The sequence below is a fragment of the Phyllobates terribilis genome, unplaced genomic scaffold, assembly GCF_046119375.1.
Source record: "Phyllobates terribilis strain yellow unplaced genomic scaffold, ASM4611937v1 Scaffold_204__1_contigs__length_3514536, whole genome shotgun sequence".
NCBI lineage: Eukaryota > Metazoa > Chordata > Amphibia > Anura > Dendrobatidae > Phyllobates > Phyllobates terribilis.
In genome coordinates this window covers 932,355-945,804 of record NW_027362964.1, presented here as the reverse complement: position 1 = coordinate 945,804, position 13,450 = coordinate 932,355, and positions in this window count along the sequence as shown.

Here is a 13,450-nt window from a genome sequence, read left to right as displayed (position 1 = left end):
CCCTTGGAAGAGCGGTGGAGGTCGTAGTAGCTTAACAAGACAGTTTAATTGCCCCTTGGAAGAGACATGCAGGTCGCACTAGCTTAGCAAGACTGTTTAAATGCCCCTTGAAGAGACGTGCAGGTCGCAGTAGCTTAACAAGACGGATTAAATGCCCCTTGGTAGAGACATGCAGGTCGCAGTAGCTTAAAAAGACTGTTGAAATGCCCCTTGGAAAAGACGTGCAGGTCGCAGTGGCTTAACAAGACAGCTTAAATGCCCCTTTGAAGAGATGTGCAAGTCGCAGTGGCTTAAAAAGAAGGTTTAAATGCCCCTTGGAAGAGACGTGCAGGTCGCAGTAGCTTAACAAGATGGTTTAAATGCCCCTTGGAAGAGACGTGCAAGTCGCAGTAGCTTAAAAAGACGGTTTAAATGAGCCTTGGAAGAGAGGTGCAGGTCGCAGTAGCTTAACAAGACGATTTAAATGCCCCTTGAGAGAAACGTGCAGGTCGCAGAAGCTTAACAAGACGGTTTACATGCCCCTTGGAAGAGACGTGCAGGTCGCAGTAGCTTAACAAGAAGGTCTAAATGCCCCTTGGAAGAGCGGTGGAGGTCGTAGTAGTTTATCAAGACTGATTAAATGCCCCTTGGTAGAGACGTGCAGGTCGCATCAGCTTAACAAGACGGTTTAAATGTCCCTTGGAAGAGACGTGCAAGTCGCAGTAGCTTAACAAGACTGTTTAAATACCCCTTGGAAAATCGGTGGAGGTCGCAGTAGATTAACAAGATGGATTAAATGCCCCTTGGAATAGACGTGCAAGTCACAGTAGCTTAACAACACGGTTTACATGCCCCTTGGAAGAGCGGTGGAGGTCGCAGTAGCTTAACAAGATGGTTTAAATGCAACTTGGAAGAGCGCTGGAGGTCGCAGTAGTTTAACAAGACAGTTTAAATGCCCCCTTGGAAGAGACGTGCAGGTCGCAGTAGCTTAACTACACGGTTTACATGCCCTTGGAAGAGCGGAGGAGGTCGCAGTAGCTTAACAAGATGGTTTAAATGCCCCTTGGAAGAGCGGTGGAGGTCGCAGTAGTTTAACAAGACAGTTTAAATGCCCCTTGGTAGAGACGTGCAGGTCGCAGTAGCTTAACAACACGGTTTACATGCCCCTTGGAAGAGACGTGCAGGTCGCAGAAGCTTAACAATATGGTTTAAATGCCCCTTGGAAGAGCGGTGGAGGTCGCAGTAGCTTAACAAGACGGTTTAAATGCCCCTTGGAAGAGACGTGCAGGTCGCAGTAGCTTAAAAAGACGGTTTAAATGCCCCTTGGAAGAGACGTGCAGGTCGCAGTAGCTTAACAAGATGGTTTAAATGCCCCTTGGAAGAGTGGTGGAGGTCGCAGTAGCTTAACAAAACAGTTTAAATACCCATTGGAAGAGACGTGCAGGTCGCAGTAGCTTAATAAGACGGTTTAAATGTTCCTTGGAAGAGATGTGCAGGTCGCAGTAGCTTAACAAGACGGTTTAAATGCCCCTTGGAAGAGACGTGCAGGTCGCAGTAGCTTAGCAAGACGGTTTAAATGCCACTTGGAAGAGCGGTGGAGGTCGCAGTAGCTTAACAAGACAGGTTAAATACCCCTTGGAAGAGACGTGCAGGTCGCAGTAGCTTAATAAGACGGTTTAAATGCCCCTTGGAAGAGACGTGCAGGTCGCAGTAGCTTAACAAGACGGTTTAAATGCCCCTTGGAAGAGACGTGGAGGTCGCAGTAGCTTAAAAAGACTGTTTAAATGCCCCTTGGAAAAGACGTGCAGGTCTCAGTGGCCTAACAAGATAGTTTAAATGCCCCTTGGAAGAGACATGCAGGTCGCAGTAGCTTAACAAGACGGTTTAAATGCCCCTTGGAAGAGACGTGCAGGTTGCAGTAGCTTAACAAGACGGTTTAAATGCCCCTTGGAAGAGCGGTGGAGGTCGCAGTAGCTTAACAAGACAGGTTAAATACCCCTTGGAAGAGACGTGCAGGTCGCAGTAGCTTAATAAGACGGTTTAAATGCCCCTTGGAAGAGACGTGCAGGTCGCAGTAGCTTAATAAGATGGTTTAAATGCCCCTTGGAAGAGCGGTGGAGGTCGCAGTAGCTTAACAAGATGGTTTAAATGCCCCTTGGAAGAGACATGCAGGTCGCAGCAGCTTAAAAAGACTGTTTAAATGCCCCTTGGAAAAGACGTGCAGGTCTCAGTGGCCTAACAAGACAGTTTAAATGCCCCTTGGAAGAGACATGCGGGTCGCAGTAGCTTAACAAGACGGTTTAAATGCCCCTTGGAAGAGACGTGCAGGTTGCAGTAGCTTAACAAGACGGTTTAAATGCCCCTTGGAAGAGACGTGCAAGTCGCAGTAGCTTAAAAAGACGGTTTAAATGAGCCTTGGAAGAGACGTGCAGGTCGCAGTAGCTTAACAAGACGGTTTAAATGCCCCTTGCAAGAGACGTGCATGTCGCACTAGATTAACAAGACGGTTTAAATGCCCCTTGGTAGAGACGTGCAGGTCACAGTAGCTTAACAAGACTTTTTAAATGCCCCTTGGAAGAAATGTGCAGGTCGCAGTAGCTTAACAAGACGGTTTAAATACCACTTGGAAGAGACGTGCAGGTCACAGTAGCTTAACAAGACTTTTTAAATGCCCCTTGGATGAAATGTGCAGGTCGCAGTAGCTTAACAAGACGGTTTAAATGCCCCTTAGAAGAGCGGTGGAGGTCGCAGCAGCTTAACAAGACAGTTTAAATGCCTCTTGGAATAGATGTGCAGGTCGCAGTAGCTTAACAAGATGGATTAAATGCCCCTTGTAAGAGAGGTGCAAATCGCAGTAGCTTAACAACACGGTTTACATGCCCCTTGGAAGAGCGGTGGAGGTCGCAGTAGCTTAACAAGATGGTTTAAATGCCCCTTGGAAAAGTGGTGGAGGTTACAGTAGCTTAACAAGACAGTTTAAATGCTCCTTGGAAGAGATGTGCAAGTCGCAGTAGCTTAAGAAGACGGTTTAAATGCCCCTTGGAAGAGACGTGCAGGTCGCAGAAGCTTAAAAAGACGGTTTAAATGCCCCTTGGAAGAGACATGCAGGTCGCAGCAGCTTAAAAAGACTGTTTAAATGCCCCTTGGAAAAGACGTGCAGGTCGCAGTGGCTTAACAAGACAGCTTAAATGCCCCTTGGAAGAGATGTGCAAGTCGCAGTAGCTTAGAAAGACCGTTTAAATGCCCCTTGCAAGAGACGTGCAGGTCGCAGTAGCTTAACAAGACGGTTTAAATGCCACTTGGAAGAGACGTGCAAGTCGCAGTAGCTTAAAAAGACGGTTTAAATGAGCCTTGGAGGAGAGGTGCAGGTCGCAGCAGCTTAACAAGACGATTTAAATGCCCCTTGGAAGAAACGTGCAGGTCGCAGTAGCTTAACAAGACGGTTTAAATGCACCTTGGAAGAGACGTGCAGGTCGCAGTAGCTTAACAAGATGGTCTAAATACCCCTTGGAAGAGCGGTGGAGGTCGTAGTAGCTTAACAAGACAGTTTAATTGCCCCTTGGAAGAGACATGCAGGTCGCACTAGCTTAGCAAGACTGTTTAAATGCCCCTTGAAGAGACGTGCAGGTCGCAGTAGCTTAACAAGACGGATTAAATGCCCCTTGGTAGAGACATGCAGGTCGCAGTAGCTTAAAAAGACTGTTGAAATGCCCCTTGGAAAAGACGTGCAGGTCGCAGTGGCTTAACAAGACAGCTTAAATGCCCCTTTGAAGAGATGTGCAAGTCGCAGTGGCTTAAAAAGAAGGTTTAAATGCCCCTTGGAAGAGACGTGCAGGTCGCAGTAGCTTAACAAGATGGTTTAAATGCCCCTTGGAAGAGACGTGCAAGTCGCAGTAGCTTAAAAAGACGGTTTAAATGAGCCTTGGAAGAGAGGTGCAGGTCGCAGTAGCTTAACAAGACGATTTAAATGCCCCTTGAGAGAAACGTGCAGGTCGCAGAAGCTTAACAAGACGGTTTACATGCCCCTTGGAAGAGACGTGCAGGTCGCAGTAGCTTAACAAGAAGGTCTAAATGCCCCTTGGAAGAGCGGTGGAGGTCGTAGTAGTTTATCAAGACTGATTAAATGCCCCTTGGTAGAGACGTGCAGGTCGCATCAGCTTAACAAGACGGTTTAAATGTCCCTTGGAAGAGACGTGCAAGTCGCAGTAGCTTAACAAGACTGTTTAAATACCCCTTGGAAAATCGGTGGAGGTCGCAGTAGATTAACAAGATGGATTAAATGCCCCTTGGAATAGACGTGCAAGTCACAGTAGCTTAACAACACGGTTTACATGCCCCTTGGAAGAGCGGTGGAGGTCGCAGTAGCTTAACAAGATGGTTTAAATGCCCCTTGGAAGAGCGCTGGAGGTCGCAGTAGTTTAACAAGACAGTTTAAATGCCCCTTGGAAGAGACGTGCAGGTCGCAGTAGCTTAACTACACGGTTTACATGCCCCTTGGAAGAGCGGAGGAGGTCGCAGTAGCTTAACAAGATGGTTTAAATGCCCCTTGGAAGAGCGGTGGAGGTCGCAGTAGTTTAACAAGACAGTTTAAATGCCCCTTGGTAGAGACGTGCAGGTCGCAGTAGCTTAACAACACGGTTTACATGCCCCTTGGAAGAGACGTGCAGGTCGCAGAAGCTTAACAATATGGTTTAAATGCCCCTTGGAAGAGCGGTGGAGGTCGCAGTAGCTTAACAAGACGGTTTAAATGCCCCTTGGAAGAGACGTGCAGGTCGCAGAAGCTTAACAATATGGTTTAAATGCCCCTTGGAAAAGCGGTGGAGGTCGCAGTAGCTTAACAAGACTGTTTAATTGCCCCTTGGAAGAGACATGCAGGTCGCAGCAGCTTAACAAGACTGTTTAAATGCCCCTTGGAAGATATGTGCAGGTCGCAGTAGCTTAACAAGACGGATTAAATGCCCCTTGGTAGAGACATGCAGGTCGCAGTAGCTTAACAAAATGGTTTAAATGCCCAATGGAAGAGAAGTGCAGGTTGCAGTAGCTTAACAAGACGGTTTAAATGACCCTTGGAAAAGTGGTGGAGGTTACAGTAGCTTAACAAGACGGTTTAAATGCCCCTTGGAAGAGACGTGCAGGTCGCAGTAGCTTAAAAAGACGGTTTAAATGCCCCTTGGAAGAGACGTGCAGGTCGCAGTAGCTTAACAAGATGGTTTAAATGCCCCTTGGAAGAGTGGTGGAGGTCGCAGTAGCTTAACAAAACAGTTTAAATACCCATTGGAAGAGACGTGCAGGTCGCAGTAGCTTAATAAGACGGTTTAAATGTTCCTTGGAAGAGATGTGCAGGTCGCAGTAGCTTAACAAGACGGTTTAAATGCCCCTTGGAAGAGACGTGCAGGTCGCAGTAGCTTAGCAAGACGGTTTAAATGCCACTTGGAAGAGCGGTGGAGGTCGCAGTAGCTTAACAAGACAGGTTAAATACCCCTTGGAAGAGACGTGCAGGTCGCAGTAGCTTAATAAGACGGTTTAAATGCCCCTTGGAAGAGACGTGCAGGTCGCAGTAGCTTAACAAGACGGTTTAAATGCCCCTTGGAAGAGACGTGCAGGTCGCAGTAGCTTAAAAAGACTGTTTAAATGCCCCTTGGAAAAGACGTGCAGGTCTCAGTGGCCTAACAAGATAGTTTAGATGCCCCTTGGAAGAGACATGCAGGTCGCAGTAGCTTAACAAGACGGTTTAAATGCCGCTTGGAAGAGACGTGCAGGTTGCAGTAGCTTAACAAGACGGTTTAAATGCCCCTTGGAAGAGCGGTGGAGGTCGCAGTAGCTTAACAAGACAGGTTAAATACCCCTTGGAAGAGACGTGCAGGTCGCAGTAGCTTAATAAGACGGTTTAAATGCCCCTTGGAAGAGACGTGCAGGTCGCAGTAGCTTAATAAGATGGTTTAAATGCCCCTTGGAAGAGCGGTGGAGGTCGCAGTAGCTTAACAACATGGTTTAAATGCCCCTTGGAAGAGACATGCAGGTCGCAGCAGCTTAAAAAGACTGTTTAAATGCCCCTTGGAAAAGACGTGCAGGTCTCAGTGGCCTAACAAGACAGTTTAAATGCCCCTTGGAAGAGACATGCGGGTCGCAGTAGCTTAACAAGACGGTTTAAATGCCCCTTGGAAGAGACGTGCAGGTTGCAGTAGCTTAACAAGACGGTTTAAATGCCCCTTGGAAGAGACGTGCAAGTCGCAGTAGCTTAAAAAGACGGTTTAAATGAGCCTTGGAAGAGACGTGCAGGTCGCAGTAGCTTAACAAGACGGTTTAAATGCCCCTTGCAAGAGACGTGCATGTCGCACTAGATTAACAAGACGGTTTAAATGCCCCTTGGTAGAGACGTGCAGGTCACAGTAGCTTAACAAGACTTTTTAAATGCCCCTTGGAAGAAATGTGCAGGTCGCAGTAGCTTAACAAGACGGTTTAAACACCACTTGGAAGAGACGTGCAGGTCACAGTAGCTTAACAAGACTTTTTAAATGCCCCTTGGATGAAATGTGCAGGTCGCAGTAGCTTAACAAGACGGTTTAAATGCCCCTTGGAAGAGCGGTGGAGGTCGTAGTAGCTTATCAAAACTGATTAAATGCCCCTTGGTAGAGACGTGCAGGTCGCAGCAGCTTATCAAGACGGTTTAAATGTCCCATGGAAAATCGATGGAGGTCGCAGTAGCTTAACATGATGGATTAAATGCCCCTTGGAAGAGACGTGCAAGTCGCAGTAGCTTAACAAGAAGGTTTAAATGCCCCTTGGAAGAGACGTGCAGGTCGCAGTAGCTTAACAAGACAGTTTAAATGCCCTTTGGAAGAGACGTGCAGGTCGCAGTAGCTTAACAAGACGGTTTAAATGCCCCTTGGAAGAGGCTGGCAGGTGTCAGAAGCTTACCAAGACGATTTAAATGCCCCTTGGAAGAGACGTGCAGGTCGCAGTAGCTTAACAAGATGGTTTAAATGCCCCTTGGAAGAGACGTGCAGTTCGCAGTAGCTTAACAAGAAGGTTTAAATGCCCCTTGGAAAAGTGGTGGAGGTTACAGTAGCTTAACAAGACGGTTTAAATGCCCCTTGGAAGAGACGTGCAGGTCACAGTAGCTTAACAAGACGGTTTAAATGCCCCTTGGAAGAAACGTGCAGGTCGCAGTAGCTTAACAAGACGGTTTAAATGCCCCTTGGTAGAATCGTGCAAGTCGCAGTAGCTTAACAAGACGGTTTAAATGCCCCTTGGAAGAGCGGTGGAGGTCGTAGTAGCTTTTCAAGACTGATTAAATGCCCCTTGGTAGAGACGTGCAGGTCGCATCAGCTTAACAAGACGGTTTACATGTCCCTTGGAAGAGACGTGCTAGTCGCAGTAGCTTAACAAGACGGTTTAAATGCCCCTTAGAAGAGCGGTGGAGGTCGCAGCAGCTTAACAAGACAGTTTAAATGCCCCTTGGAAGAGATGTGCAGGTCGCAGTAGCTTAACAAGATGGATTAAATGCCCCTTGGAAGAGACGTGCAAATCGCAGTAGCTTAACAACACGGTTTACATGCCCCTTGGAAGAGCGGTGGAGGTCGCAGTAGCTTAACAAGATGGTTTAAATGCACCTTGGAAGAGCGGTGGAGGTCGCAGTAGCTTAACAAGACAGTTTAAATGCCCCTTGGAAGAGATGTGCAGGTCGCAGTAGCTTAACAAGACGGTTTAAAAGCCCCTTGGAAGAGCGGTGGAGGTCGTAGTACCTTATCAAGACTGATTAAATGCCCCTTGCTAGAGACGTGCAGGTCGCATCAGCTTAACAAGATGGTTTAGATGTCCCTTGGAAGAGACGTGCTAGTCGCAGTAGCTTAACAAGACGGTTTAAATGCCCAATAGAAGAGCGGTGGAGGTCGCAGTAGCTTAACAAGACAGTTTAAATGCCCCTGGGAAGAGACGTGCAGGTCGCAGTAGCTTAACAAGATGGTTTAAATGCCCCTTGGAAGAGACGTGCAGTTCGCAGTAGCTTAACAAGAAGGTTTAAATGCCCCTTGGAAAAGTGGTGGGGGCTACAGTAGCTTAACAAGACGGTTTAAATGCCCCTTGGAAGAGACGTGCAGGTCGCAGTAGCTTAACAAGACGGTTTAAATGCCCCTTGGAAGAAACGTGCAGGTCGCAGTAGCTTAACAAGACGGTTTAAATGCCCCTTGGTAGAGACGTGCAAGTCGCAGTAGCTTAACAAGACGGTTTAAATGCCCCTTGGAAGAGCGGTGGAGGTCGTAGTAGCTTTTCAAGACTGATTAAATGCCCCTTGGTAGAGACGTGCAGGTCGCATCAGCTTAACAAGACGGTTTATATGTCCCTTGGAAGAGACGTGCTTGTCGCAGTAGCTTAACAAGACGGTTTAAATGTCCCTTGAAGAGACGTGCTAGTCGCAGTAGCTTAACAAGACGGTTTAAATGCCCCTTAGAAGAGCGGTGGAGGTCGCAGCAGCTTAATAAGACACTTTAAATGCCCCTTGGAAGAGATGTGCAGGTCGCAGTAGCTTAACAAGATGGATTATATGCCCCTTGGAAGAGACGTGCAAATCGCAGTAGCTTAACAACACGGTTTACATGCCCCTTGGAAGAGCGGTGGAGGTCGCAGTAGCTTAACAAGATGGTTTAAATGCCCCTTGGAAGAGCGGTGGAGGTCGCAGTAGCTTAACAAGACAGTTTAAATGCCCCTTGGTAGAGACATGCAGGTCGCATCAGCTTAACAAGACGGTTTAAATGTCCCTTGGAAGAGACGTGCTAGTCGCAGTAGCTTAACAAGACGGTTTAAATGCCCAATAGAAGAGCGGTGGAGGTCGCAGTAGCTTAACAAGACAGTTTAAATGCCCCTTGGAAGACATGTGCAGGTCGCAGTAGCTTAACAAGATGGATTAAATGCCCCTTGGAAGAGACGTGCAAATCGCAGTAGCTTAACAACACGGTTTACATGCCCCTTGGAAGAGCGGTGGAGGTCACAGTAGCTTAACAAGACAGTTTAAATGCCCCTTGGAAGAGATGTGCAGGTCGCAGTAGCTTAACAACACGGTTTAAATGCCCCTTGGAAGAGACGTGCAGGTCGCAGAAGCTTAACAAGATGGTTTAAATGCCCCTTGGAAGAGCGGTGGAGGTCGCAGTAGCTTAACAAGACAGTTTAATTGCCCCTTGGAGGAGACATGCAGGTCGCAGTAGCTTAGCAAGACTGTTTAAATGCCAAATAGAAGAGCGGTGGAGGTCGCAGTAGCTTAACAAGACAGTTTAAATGACCCCTTGGAAGAGATGTGCAGGTCGCAGTAGCTTAACAAGATGGATTAAATGACCCCTTGGAAGAGACGTGCAAATCTCAGTAGCTTAACAACACGGTTTACATGCCCCTTGGAAGAGCGGTGGAGGTCGCAGTAGCTTAACAAGATGGTTTAAATGCCCCTTGGAAGAGCGGTGGAGGTCGCGGTAGCTTAACAAGACAGTTTAAATGCCCCTTGGAAGAGATGTGCAGGTCGCAGTAGCTTAACAAGACGGTTTAAATGCCCCTTGGAAGAGAAGAGCAGGTCGCAGAAGCTTAACAAGATGGTTTAAATGCCCCTTGGAAGATCGGTGGAGGTCGCAGTAGCTTAACAAGACAGTTTAATTGCCCCTTGGAAGAGACATGCAGTTCGCAGTAGCTTAGCAAGACTGTTTAAATGCCCCTTGAAGAGACGTGCAGGTCGCAGTAGCTTAACAAGACGGATTAAATGCCCCTTGGTAGAGACATGCAGGTCGCAGTAGCTTAACAACATGGTTTAAATGCCCCATGGAAGAGAAGTGCAGGTCGCAGTAGCTTAACAAGATGGTTTAAATGAACCTTGGAAAAGTGGTGGAGGTTACAGTAGCTTAACAAGACAGTTTAAATGCCCCTTGGAAGAGACGTGCAGGTCGCAGTAGCTTAAGAAGACGGTTTAAATGCCCCTTTGAAGAGACGTGCAGGTCGCAGAAGCTTAAAAAGACGGTTTAAATGCCCCTTGGAAGAGACATGCAGGTCGCAGCAGCTTAAAAAGACTGTTTAAATGCCCCTTGGAAAAGACGTGCAGGTCGCAGTGGCTTAACAAGACAGCTTAAATGCCCCTTGGAAGAGATGTGCAAGTCGCAGTAGCTTAAAAAGACGGTTTAAATGCCCCTTGGAAGAGACGTGCAGGTCGCAGTAGCTTAACAAGACGGTTTAAATGCCCCTTGGAAGAGACGTGCAAGTCGCAGTAGCTTAAAAAGACGGTTTAAATGAGCCTAGGAAGAGAGGTGCAGGTCGCAGTAGCTTAACAAGACGATTTAAATGCCCCTTGGAAGAAACGTGCAGGTCGCAGTAGCTTAACAAGACGGTTTAAATGCCCCTTGGAAGAGACGTGCAGGTCGCAGTAGCTTAACAAGACGGTCTAAATGCCCCTTGGAAGAGCGGTGGAGTTCGTAGTAGTTTATCAAGACTGATTAAATGCCCCTTGGCAGAGACGTGCAGGTCGCAGTAGCTTAACAAGACGGAATAAATGCCCCTTGGTAGAGACATGCAGGTCGCAGTAGCTTAACAACATGGTTTAAATGCCCCATGGAAGAGAAGTGCAGGTCGCATTAGCTTAACAAGATGGTTTAAATGCCCCTTGGAAAAGTGGTGGAGGTTACAGTAGCTTAACAAGACAGTTTAAATGCCCCTTGGAAGAGACGTGCAAGTCGCAGTAGCTTAAGAAGACGGTTTAAATGCCCCTTGGAAGAGACGTGCAGGTTCGCAGAAGCTTAAAAAGACGGTTTAAATGCCCCTTGGAAGAGACATGCAGGTCGCATCAGCTTAAAAAGACTGTTTAAATTCCCCTTGGAAAAGACGTGCAGGTCGCAGTGGCTTAATAAGACAGCTTAAATGCCCCTTGGAAGAGATGTGCAAGTCGCAGTAGCTTAAAAAGACGGTTTAAATGCCCCTTGGAAGAGACGTGCAGGTCGCAGTAGCTTAACAAGATGGTTTAAATGCCCCTTGGAAGAGACGTGCAAGTCGCAGTAGCTTAAAAAGACGGTTTAAATGAGCCTTGGAAGAGATGTGCAAGTCGCAGTAGCTTAAAAAGACGGTTTAAATGCCCCTTGGAAGAGACGTGCAGGTCGCAGTAGCTTAACAAGATGGTTTAAATGCCCCTTGGAAGAGACGTGCAAGTCGCAGTAGCTTAAAAAGACGGTTTAAATGAGCCTTGGAAGAGAGGTGCAGGTCGCAGTAGCTTAACAAGACGATTTAAATGCCCCTTGGAAGAAACGTGCAGGTCGCAGTAGCTTAACAAGATGCTCTAAACGCCCCTTGGAAGAGCGGAGGAGGTCGTAGTAGTTTATCAAGACTGATTAAATGCCCCTTGGTAGAGACGTGCAGGTCGCATCAGCTTAACAAGACGGTTTAAATGTCCCTTGGAAGAGACGTGCAAGTTGCAGTAGCTTAACAAGACTGTTTAAATGCCCCTTGGAAAATCGGTGGAGGTCGCAGTAGATTAACAAGATGGATTAAATGCCCCTTGGAAGAGACGTGCAAGTCACAGTAGCTTAACAACACGGTTTACATGCCCCTTGGAAGAGCGGTGGAGGTCGCAGTAGCTTAACAAGATGGTTTAAATGCCCCTTGGAAGAGCGGTGCAGGTCGCAGTAGTTTAACAAGACAGTTTAAATGCCCCTTGGAAGAGACGTGCAGGTCGCAGTAGCTTAACTACACGGTTAACATGCCCCTTGGAAGAGCGGTGGAGGTCGCAGTAGCTTAACAAGATGGTTTAAATGCCCCTTGGAAGAGCGGTGGAGGTCGCAGTAGCTTAACAAGACAGTTTAAATGCCCCTTGGAAGACATGTGCAGGTCGCAGTAGCTTAACAAGACGGTTTAAATGCCCCTTGGAAGAGCGGTGGAGGTCGTAGTAGCTTATCAAGACTGATTAAATGCCCCTTGGTAGAGACGTGCAGGTCGCATCAGCTTAACAAGACGGTTTAAATGTCCCTTGGAAGAGACGTGCTAGTCGCAGTAGCTTAACAAGACGGTTTAAATGCCCAATAGAAGAGCGGTGGAGGTCGCAGTAGCTTAACAAGACAGTTTAAATGCCCCTTGGAAGAGATGTGCAGGTCGCAGTAGCTTAACAAGATGGATTAAATGACCCCTTGGAAGAGACGTGCAAATCGCAGTAGCTTAACAACACGGTTTACATGCCCCTTGGAAGAGCGGTGGAGGTCGCAGTAGCTTAACAAGATGGTTTAAATGCCCCTTGGAAGAGCGGTGGAGGTCGCAGTAGCTTAACAAGACAGTTTAAATGCCCCTTGGAAGAGATGTGCAGGTCGCAGTAGCTTAACAAGACGGTTTAAATGCCCCTTGGAAGAGACGTGCAGGTCGCAGAAGCTTAACAAGATGGTTTAAATGCCCCTTGGAAGAGCGGTGGAGGTCGCAGTAGCTTAACAAGACAGTTAAATTGCCCCTTGGAAGAGACATGCAGGTCGCAGTAGCTTAGCAAGACTGTTTAAATGCCCCTTGAAGAGACGTGCAGGTCGCAGTAGCTTAACAAGACGGATTAAATGCCCCTTGGTAGAGACATGCAGGTCGCAGTAGCTTAACAACATGGTTTAAATACCCCATGGAAGAGAAGTGCAGGTCGCAGTAGCTTAACAAGATGGTTTAAATGAACCTTGGAAAAGTGGTGGAGGTTACAGTAGCTTAACAAGACAGTTTAAATGCCCCTTGGAAGAGACGTGCAAATCGCAGTAGCTTAAGAAGACGGTTTAAATGCCCCTTTGAAGAGACGTGCAGGTCGCAGAAGCTTAAAAAGACGGTTTAAATGCCCCTTGGAAGAGACATGCAGGTCGCAGCAGCTTAAAAAAACTGTTTAAATGCCCCTTGGAAAAGACGTGCAGGTCGCAGTGGCTTAACAAGACAGCTTAAATGTCCCTTGGAAGAGATGTGCAAGTCGCAGTAGCTTAAAAAGACGGTTTAAATGCCCCTTGGAAGAGACGTGCAACTCGCAGTAGCTTAACAAGACGGTTTAAATGCCCCTTGGAAGAGACGTGCAAGTCGCAGTAGCTTAAAAAGACGGTTTAAATGAGCCTAGGAAGAGAGGTGCAGGTCGCAGTAGCTTAACAAGACGATTTAAATGCCCCTTGGAAGAAACGTGCAGGTCGCAGTAGCTTAACAAGACGGTTTAAATGCCCCTTGGAAGAGACGTGCAGGTCGCAGTAGCTTAACAAGACGGTCTAAATGCCCCTTGGAAGAGCGGTGGAGGTCGTAGTAGTTTATCAAGACTGATTAAATGCCCCTTGGTAGAGACATGCAGGTCGCAGTAGCTTAACAACACGGTTTAAATTCCCCATGGAAGAGAAGTGCAGGTCGCAGTAGCTTAACAAGATGGTTTAAATGCCCCTTTAAAAAGTGGTGGAGGTTACAGTAGCTTAACAAGACAGTTTAAATGCCCCTTGGAAGAGACGTGCAAGTCTCAGTAGCTTTA